Source organism: Bos javanicus, chromosome 27 (genome assembly GCF_032452875.1).
Source record: "Bos javanicus breed banteng chromosome 27, ARS-OSU_banteng_1.0, whole genome shotgun sequence".
NCBI lineage: Eukaryota > Metazoa > Chordata > Mammalia > Artiodactyla > Bovidae > Bos > Bos javanicus.
In genome coordinates this window covers 12,930,789-12,941,445 of record NC_083894.1, presented here as the reverse complement: position 1 = coordinate 12,941,445, position 10,657 = coordinate 12,930,789, and the positions used below count along the sequence as shown (strand labels likewise).

The 10,657-nt window shown below is 36.9% G+C and overlaps 1 protein-coding gene across 1 annotated transcript in view; it reads right to left on the bottom strand.

Annotated features, from left to right (window-relative positions):
- Nucleotides 1-10,657, bottom strand: part of TENM3 (teneurin transmembrane protein 3) — a 997,728-nt gene that overhangs the window by 838,230 nt on the left and 148,841 nt on the right. The window lies entirely within an intron of this gene.

Genomic DNA, 10,657 nt, shown 5'->3' with positions numbered 1-10,657 from the left:
AATCCCATGGACAGAGTAGCCTGGTGGGCTATGGTCCATGGGGTCACCAAAGAGTTGGACATGACTGAACATGCACACATTAAAACATTAGAATATACCAACATCAATATGGTTACTAAATATGTTCTCTACAAAAATGTAGTGATATCTGTGTAGCATAGAAGTGTGGCCAATATTTGACTAGCACAGAAGTTTTTCTTGTCCAGTAGTGCTTCTTCAAACTTGAAAGAAGGTCATACTAAATGTCTCCAGTGGTCTTGCTATTTTCAGATTTATATGGTCAACTCTAAGAATCAAAGTCCTCAAAGTTATGAATTTTGTTCTTGAAGCACAAGCAAAGCCATGAGAAAACTAAGATGCTTCTGAATTTTAACACAGAATCAGTATCATAGGAATGCTAAGTTTAAACATGGATGTGATATATGTTTGGTTGCTATGAAATTAGCTCAGAAGAGACTAATAGGACATAGTTGCTTATAAGTATGTTCCTGGATTCACTTAGCCAAGAATAATGATGGAGGAGCTCTTCTTTTGACTAATAATGCATCCCCTGTTCTTTAGTATCTTACTACTAATACTTTGGCCACCTGATGTGAAGAACTGACTCATTGGAAAAGATCCTGATGTTGGGAAAGATTGAGGGCAGGAGGAGAAGGGGACGACAGAGGATGAGATGGTTGGATGGCATCACTGACTCAGTGTTTGAGCAAGCTCTGGGAGTTGGTGATGGACAGGGAAGCCTGGCGTGCTGCAGTCCATGGGGTTGCAAAGAGTCAGATATGACTGAGTGACTGAACTGAACTGAACTAATATTTGTGTCAAACCTGAAACAGAGATCTATGGGAAAAATGGGGAGAATATCGGGAGACTCTGGGAAGAAACATTCCACTTAAACATTTCATGTGTGTCAAAATAATTTGTTTGAAATGCTGAATTCTGTACATTGAAATCCTAGGCTACAGATGCGGGGACAGAACTAGTTAAAAATAGTTTAGCAGCTTTGACACTGGCAGGCTGCAAGAGAGACGGAACTATGAGCTTAAAGTGAAACCCTCTGGAGGAATGAGAACTTTTCAGGAGGAGGATACCAGGATGAAAAAAGGAGTCCTAGAGTAGAACAAAAGCTGCCCAAGGTAGGTTAGCAGGAATTTGCATTTCTGAAGGATTACTTCCAGGAAGAGTGTTTCCCCCATTATGGACATGGACGTGGGGTCTCTTATGCTAGTGTTTAATAGTTGTAACTCATCATCCAACAGGTCTGTGACCCACAAATTATTACCACCAGGCAGGGTCCTTTGGCATGGAGGAGAGTAGATGTACCATGCATGCTGAAGCTAGCAGAGGACCTGATCAGATGGTGTCTGTTTAGAGACCACACTTCTCTAGAAAACCTAACTCAGCTGCTGGGGTAGCGAAGAACAGGAGCTGGAAACCATAAATCTTAGTCTTCCACTCATTTCAGCATCCAGTTAACTTGTTCACTTTGAAAGAGACAACCCAGGCCTCTCTGACCTTCAAAAGGACCTTCACGTGTGTATTTCGCATGCTTCAGGGCTCCAGAATGTTCACACAATATTTTCCCATCTGGTTCTGAGATATGTCTGGGGCAAAGTTGGAACTTGCCATTTTTTTGAGATGAAAAACAGAAGCTAAATTTTCATTATCAGAAATATCAGGGTGTTTTTGAGAACACTGTTCTCCATGTCAGTGAAACTTTTCTGTTCTTTTAAAAATCCTCGTGTGATAGTTCAGAAAGATGAATTTTAATTTTAAAAGGGATCACAATGAGCTTATTCAATACTTTCATTTTATAGGCAATGAAATCGAGGTCTAGAGGGATTAAGTGACTTGCCTTAGGTCATTTTCATAAAAGTGGAAAAAAAAAAGTCCTGAACTAATTCTCTAGATTTTAGATTGAGTGAAATTAAAAAAAAAGACTAGTTTTTTAAAATTCACTGTCTAACAAATCACTCACTTCATCTCCCCAAGTTCAAAGCTTGCTGTCTTTCCTGCTCAATATTCCCTTGATCCAGAATTTGGCTCTAAGTAGAAGAGGGAGGGGAGTCTAGTGAAGAGTATACTCCTTTCCATGCTGCTTACATTTTCAACACAGCAGGAATAATAACAGAAATACAGTTTTGCAGTGAGAAGGTCAAGGAGTAAGCTTATGAAGAAAAACCACCTTTAAACAAGCCAAAGAAAACAGGGGTAATGTAACAGATTTTGCTAATGGGGTCATAATTAAATAAATGAGAGTTTGAAGTAGGCATAGAAACACACACACACACACAGCCCGCCCACGAGAGCAAATATAAAGAATATAGTCTGATAGGGAATGTCACATAGGTAGGAACAAAATTGGGAAGATGAGTGTGTAGTAAATGATGTTGTTTAGACTTTGCTGCATGGCTGTGTGTGCTGAGTTGATATTTCCAAGTAGAATAGCTAATAATAAATTAATTAATTGGGATCCTATTTATAGTTTGAGTCAGAAAAGACATTTATTATTTTCTTTCAGGAATGACTTAAACCTCTTTAAGTGTCAAAATTTGTAAAAATGCTCATTTTGTTCACACTCTCCCTGAAGGTTACAGAGTAGCCAGATCGATAGCCACTTGCAAAATGCATCCACCTTACTTCCACTGACTCCACTGACAGGGAATGAAATCTAACACAGTTAATAAGCATTTATTAATTTAACGGCTCTTGTTACTATGTGAAGCCTAACCTCCCACTTATTAGGATGAAATGAGTGTGTTATTAGAAATTACACTATAGGTCAAGCAGAAGAGAGCCCCATACAATATTCTCATTGAGTAAATAAGTATTTGTGATTGACTTTCTAAAGGAGATATCAATTGAAACAAGTGATTAAAGTTGACAATGGAATTGTACAAATGACATGAATGAATTTTCTAATTGGTTTCATGTTTGTGGACATCAGCCCTGTTTGCAACTGAGGGTATAAAGATGCATGACTTACAAACGAGAGATGCCTGTAATTAGATGAAATGATCCTCAGTTACCTAGTTTTTGGCACCTATGAATTCTGACAGATCATTCTGTCTTCAACTGGGGAAAGTTCTAATTTTCCTCTTTTTTAAAAACTGCCACTGACTTGGTGACTGTTGACTTGGCAAAGCTCCTAACCAGATCCCAGATAAAAACCACCCATTTACGAAACATCAAATCTTCTTCTGCAGCTTTGGATTAAGGATTTTAACCTTAAAAAAAAGTTCTACTTCCAAACCCCCTTCTCTTTGTAAATACGATAAACCCATGACTATTTGGCTCATACTCTCTGACAGGAGTAAGATAATGTCACTCTTCAAATAAGTTCTTACTTATTGGTTACCTTTTGATGGGTTTATCGGCTGCCAGCAAATAGCGGATAACTATTTTGGTGAAGCCAGTCATGCCAGGCCTGTAAATGAACATCTGCCTGTGTGGAGCCTGAGCATGTCACAGGGGGTCTCCATGGCACTGACATTTGACAAAATTAGAGCCACCCCAATGCTTTTGTCATGACTTAGCTCCTGAACAACAATGTTTTGTCTGCCTCCTCAGCCCGTACATATTTAGGGTGCGAATGTGAAGTAATTAAGAAGAATTAAGAAATAACTAAGATTGCTTCTTAATCTGATGACCAGTCCATTTATAAGCTTAAAGGGTGATGTTACTATGTCGTCAGGAGCTTTGACATTGGTAATGAGACCAATGCTCATGTTTGATTAATTGAGATCATCTCATTAGCCAAACGTGTTAGACATCTATAGTTGGTGGCATTTTCTTTGTAGGGTCTCCAGTTTAAAAACTTTCTTGCAATCTGCTAAAATCTATTGTTTTAACTTCTCAAAAATGTATGCAGGATTAATAAGTCTTTTTTCCTTCCTACATTTAAAATATGTTATATTTTATGCTTCTTTATTGGCATTTTATAAGCAATAAACATGCTTTCCTCTATGCATATTACATATTTTTAAAGGGGTAAAAAATGATAAAGTATTTCAAAAGTTTTAATGATACATCAGGGAGAGGTTTGTATTATGTAGGACTGACTTGTGTTGCTATTTTAACCTATAGCCTGCTTTCTTATTCTGATTAAGCATTTATCAAATGCTTAATACAAATCGATTGTAGAAGTTAGACCAAATATGAACCAAAGCTTTTTCCTTTTGTCTTCACAAAACCACTTCATGTAGGATTATCAGATTCATAAAATCACAAATATAAATGTCAATGAATTTTATATAATGTAGATTGTGGGCTTCCCAGGTGGCTCAGTGGTAAAGAATCTGCCTGTCAATGCAGGAGTTACAGGAGACACAGGTGCGATACCTGGGTTGGGAAGATCCCTTGGAGTAGGAAATGACAACCCACTCCAGTGTTTTTGCCTGGAAAACTTCATGGACAGAATAGCCCAGTGGGCTACAGTCCATGGTGTTGCAAAGAGTTGGATACAGCTGAAAACACACACACGGGCATGAAATTGCTAGTGGCAAAAGTGTTTGCATTCACTGGCACTTAATTTGGAGCCTCCAAATAACTGATGGGTCCTAAGAGGTAAACAATGTCTGCTTTCGTATTTTTCCAAATGTGTTCTAGATGTCTAAAATTCATTAGCTATATTATTGTAGGGAAATGTTCAAGTCCATTCTACAGGTATACAATTATTGGGGACAGAAAACATAAAATGAGTTCAAAGTGTGAATTAATCAGTAGGATTAGAGGTGCTGTATGTATTTACTTTGAGTTACATGAGAATGTAGACATTGATTCTTACATTTATGGAACATCTTTTTTATGTCATTTGAAATTCATTTTTATTCAACCTTTTTCATTTTAGCATGCTTCAATGTATTTATAATAAATGAGAGTACATATAAACCTTCCAGAACATCTCTGGGAATACGGAATTATATTAATAACACTCTTAATGTCATTTATTTGACATGGGATCTGATTATGCCATTAAAGATCTAGTTCCTCTGATACTCACACAGGGATTAGAAATAACTGAATTGGGGAAACATCCCAGAAATGAGGAATAGTTATTTTTAAATTCAATGGTAGAATTCACACTTTTTAAATGGTACAATTCACAGTTCCTCCTCTTCAGGAATGTTAAATCTTGTTTGAGAGGAAATTCATATATTCATGATAAATTAGAAAACAATTTGGAAGCAATCTATATAATTTATTGAGAGCTGAAGGATGTAGGTGTCATTCTGAGGCAATCTGGAACCTGAGCAAAATCGTTGCAGGTTGGTGTTGGTTCAGGCAAACTCCATGGAGGGGGTAAATCTCGTGAGTGTTAAGGATGAGTAGGATTGTCATTAGTAGAGACAGGAGGAAGAAGACCAGAAGTCAGGATAAATGTCAGCTTATCAGGGGTCAAAACTGGCCATGAGTGTTGAGCAGAGGCAAGATGCTCTCAGTTGAAAATGTAAAATGGAGTCTATGCATACAGGTCCTTGAGGCTGGATGCTGTGCTCAGCTCAGTGTTGTCCTACTCTTTGCAATCCAGTGGACTGTAGCCCACCAGGCTCCTCACGGGATTTCCCAGGCAAGAATACTAGAGTGGGCTGCCTTTTCCTCCATACCCAGGGATTGAGCCCTTGTCTCCTACATTGGCAAGCGGATTCTTTACCACTGAGCCATTCAAGAAGCCCTGAGCTTGGATGGGGGGTTTTAAATTTGTTCCAGATGTAAAAAGAAGCCAATATAGATTGTTAACAAAGAGAATACATATTACTAGTAAACAGGACTGTATTTAGAACCTGGACACCAGCATGAGATAAAATGGTGACCTTCAGGAACCAGGTGGTCAAATGTTAAAAATGAGAAATGAAGTGGTGATGGTCCAAAGTTTGTTTGTTGGTAGCAGCTTTATTTTCAACAGTGAAAACCCAGAAATAACCTAAACTCTCAGAAAAAAGATGAATAAATAAACTAAAAGTGGTACACCCGAAGAGATGAGTTACTTCTATGCATCACTGATGAATCTTAAATAATTATTAACAAAAGAAGTCAGAAGAAAAAACAGTGAACAGTAAATTCAAGAAAATGCAAAAGTAGAGTGGTGCTCATATGATGTGGGAACAGAGAAACCTATAGGACCTTTATGGAGAACGCATATTAGGCCTTAGTAGCTAAACAGGTGTGGGGCTAGAAAGAGATGCAATAGAGGTGACTGCAAATGATGTCACTCAGGGAAGCAGGGTAACATGGGAGCTATGAACAGAAATGAGAAGCTGAGCAGGGACTCATTTCTGATGATCACATACTCTCAAGCTTGACTTCACAAACCTGACCACCTCATTGGACACATTCTGTGAATAACTGGAAATAAGGGTAAAAGTTTGAGTAGAAACTGCAGGTTTTATAATGAGCACATAAGTGACCACTGAAATGGCAAGAATAGCTGATCAATCTAAGAAATCGGATAAAGAAAGAAGACTATAACCTTTAGGAATTCTACAGTAGATACAGAATGGGTAAACAACAGGTCCTGCTGTATGACATAGGGAACTATATTCAATGTCCTATGATAAACCATAATGGAAAAGAATATTTAAAAATAAAGCTGAATCACCCTGTTGTACAGCAGTAATTAACACAGAATTGTAAATCAACTATACTTCAATAAAATAAATCAGAAGAAAAAAAAGAGAGAACTAGTAGAAAGACAAGCAAAATTGGAGATAAAGAGAAAAATAAGAAAGATATTTGAAGAGCTAAGGGGTGCCAAGGAAGAGATAGCTAAGAACAAGATGGTTATTTTGTCAGAAGTTGTAAGGATGGGGAATATAAAGAAATGCTGTCTGGATTTAAGGTTCCCTATTTGTCCTTGAGAGATTGTAAAAAAAACCAAATAGCTTAAAAGGGTTGATTGGGGATGGGATCATTAGGATGGCAAGGTTTCAATTTATATTTTCAATGCATTTTTCTCCTATTAGGGAAATGAGTAAACCAACTCACTTCTCAGTTTGTTTCTTACTGGAATTTAGCAGTACGGCTGAACTAATTTAAGTTTTTGAGCTTATGAACAGCTGCAACCTTGTATTTAAATTTCATCTGCTCTCTGTCCTACTTAATGTTCCAGTAACAATCCATCTTACTTTCAAGTCTGACAATTTCATAAGGGTATTGACCACCCACAGAGAGTATGCCTTCAAAAGGGAAAGCCCTTTAAAAGCTGTGTTGAGTGAAGCAAAAATGCTTAGATTGTAGTCAATACTATTAGAACTGAACTGGGATAAGGGTGCAGTGATTCAGAAGTATTAGTTCCATTATTTTTACTGATGCTTCAGGAAAGCAATAGCATCCAGGAAAACAATAGAATTGAGAGCTTTGTGATGGTCATTGGGATACTGAGCTCTGTAGTCCTCACTATAGAATTTCACTGAAAATGCAGTTAAACACATATAACTGAAAACCGCACCAGCTCTTTAGACACTGAAGATTTTCCAGATAAATGGTTCAGGTTCCTTTAAGTAAGAATAATGGGCAGGACTATATTCTACTTGGTTTATAGTAGAGACTTTTGAAAATATATATATATTTTTCCTAATAATAGACTAGAACATGGGTTAGTATTACACATTAGAATAAATGGCTGGAGTTTAACAAACTTAAATGCAAAGCTGCAAAAGCAAAACACCCTGCATTGAATATGACATTTAGAAACCTCTCAGTATCAATATATATCCTATATATAAGAAACTGAGATTGCATCTGATTTTTTTTCTTATTGCCACTGAACAGTTTTGTATTTAAGTGGTCTTTCTATTTTCTTTGAAAATCTGATTCCCATCCAGAAAGATTTCTAAAATCAGGAGAGTGCGCCTTTAAATTAAGTCTGTTCCTGAAGTGACCCATATCTGGCCATCGGGTAACCTGTATCAGGTAGTACCACATGTTCACAATCAACCCCAGCATGCACCCTTTGGGCTGATCACTAAAATGTGACAATTCTGATAATTAAACCACCTAAAGCCAGCAGCTGATGTCTTGCATTAATTCAAAACAGCATAAGGTGAATCTTAGCACACTATCCAATTACAAGTGACATGGCTGTAGACGCTCTCAACCATGTGGTGTGGCTTTCCTTAGATACGCTAAACCTGATGACTGACAAAAACTGTAATTTAAACAAATAAAGGGGGGTAGCAAATGGATCCTAGCCTGTTTAATCTAACGAAGAGTCCCTCTGAGGTCTTCCCTTGATTAGCAAGGCTGAGAAGGTCAGAGGATGACATTTTACAATCAACCTAACATTCGAGGAGAAATTATATTTTCCTGTATCATTCATTAAGAGCCACTGGAGTTCAGATTTCTAGTTTATATGGAAAATCCCAATTAATTAAAATAATGAAGAAGAAAAATAAAAGCAAATTACTATCATTACCGGGGTGTAATTTTAACATTTGTATGCATAGATTCCATTGGAGTAAAAGAAGTGAAGGATTTTAGTGTCCTTCCAAAGTACAGCCAGAAAATATGACAATGGGGATCACAGCCTCAAAAGTGATAGCTTTATGTGTCTTTGTTGTTCAATAGCTGGCAGAGTCAAGGGCAACATCACTAATTTTAGGATAAATTTCCAATTATTACCTATTCAATTCAATTGTTCATATCTGTTCTCACTACCACCATGATTAAATAGCATTGATTGGATGCTAAGTGAAAGTGAAAGTGAAGTCGCTCAGTTATGTCTGACTCTTTGCGACCCCATGGACTGTAGCCTATCAGGGTCCTCTGTCCATGGGATTCTCCAGGCAAGAATACTGGAGTGGGTTGCCATTTCCTTCTCCAGGGGATCTTCCCAACCCAGGGATCGAACCCAGGTCTCCTGCATTGCAGGCAGACGCTTTGCTAGCAAATGCCCCAAATACATACCATGTAAAGACAATGAATTTGATTTGATTTGAACTTGTTCCTTTTACAGGTTATCTATTGAAATATCTGACAAGCCTGGGCTCTGTCAGAGAGAAGACTAAAAAATGACAAACTAAAGTTAAACCTTGGCTGTTTAGGATTATTGTGTGATTTTGATGGCTTGCCTTTTCCTCGCATGTACCGATGTAGTGTATATATCACAGGCATGAAATAGCTTAAAGTCAGATCCCTGAGGGCCTCCATTCAACGGATGGTGCTCGATAGTTTAAAAGAGAAAGAATGACTTGAATTCAGGACTTCTGTACCATGTGGTAGCCTATTTCAGGTTGTTCCCAACTTTGAAGTGGCATCTGATCTTCAGAAAGTCAAGGAGTAGAAAACCGAGTGAACCCTGGAGTCTGGGAGGATGATCAGAGAGTGGGCAAAATGGACACCTCATTCTGGGTATTAGGCACTGGACTTGGAATTTGGGAGTGAAGTATACTGGAGGAAAGCAAATATTCTTAGAAATATTTTAAGCCATTGCAGGCATGATTTAAAGCAGGATTCAAGGAAATTTCCTTTCCAGTGCAGATTTGATAGAAGGGCATAGAATGAGAAGGGGAAAGAAGAAAAGTAAAATAAAAAAAGAGAGAGCCTGTACAGAAGTAGGGTAGATATGTATCTATCTAGATTAAAGGGTATATTAAGGGTAATGATGAGAAATTGAAAATACTCATTAGAAACATAATGTGTTTTGTTGAGTCTATTACTATGCTTAGGTTAACAACCTTGTGAACCATACTTAGTTATTAATCCATCTTGTATATTTTAAGTTCTTTTTTCTGGCTGTAAAATGTTCTGTGTTTTAAGTCACTTAGATACATGTAAAGATAGTTATTTAAATTGGGTAGACCAGACCGTAACTGAGGCTTGAGTCTAGTGTCCAGAACAGACATTATAACTGAGTCTATTAGACTGGCATTGGGGTAAATAAGGTGAGCAGAAAGAAAAACTTTTTAAGTACTGTATAAGGACTGATGAAATGAAGCAGGGAAGTATTTCAAGTATTTTCTGGATTCTTACATGCCAAATTTCTTTAAGGTAGCTATTTTCTCTAGCTACCAGATTTTATTTATGTTGGCTCAATGGAAAACTTTCCTCATGGTAAAGGACATTCAAGCAGGTGTCAGGCACTAAGAATAATGTCAGATATTAATTACCCAATTTAGAAATATCACTGAATTAAAACTGAATTAAAACTGATCACCAACCAAAAGTTTATTAGCAAGGTGTAATATCAAAATTAAGCCAGTAATAATGTAAGATTTTTAAGCCAGATTTTTTAATTATGCTAAAGATTTAATTTGAATATGAAATTAAGGCATATGAAATCAGATAATACACCTAAAGAGATTCCTTAACAATGGTAATGGATAGCTAAATATTACGTTAAGTACACGTTCATAATGTACTTTATTTGTATCATATACATTAGTTAGATATATAGATCACATAGAAACTAAAGTATTACTCCTGTAAATGAAAAAATCCAGGAAAAATCCAAGAATCCAGAAATAAATCCAAGGATTTAAATACTTTAAATGTATTCAATTAATGCATTTTCACGTATATTAGACTAATAATTCTTTCAAAAGTTTGCTTCAAAGTTAGAATACATTTGTACTTAATTTACTATCTAGTTACTTCCAAAATTATTGGCAAACCATAATGAGGCCAAAGTTATAGGAGGAAGATAGAGCAAGAGATTTCCCCA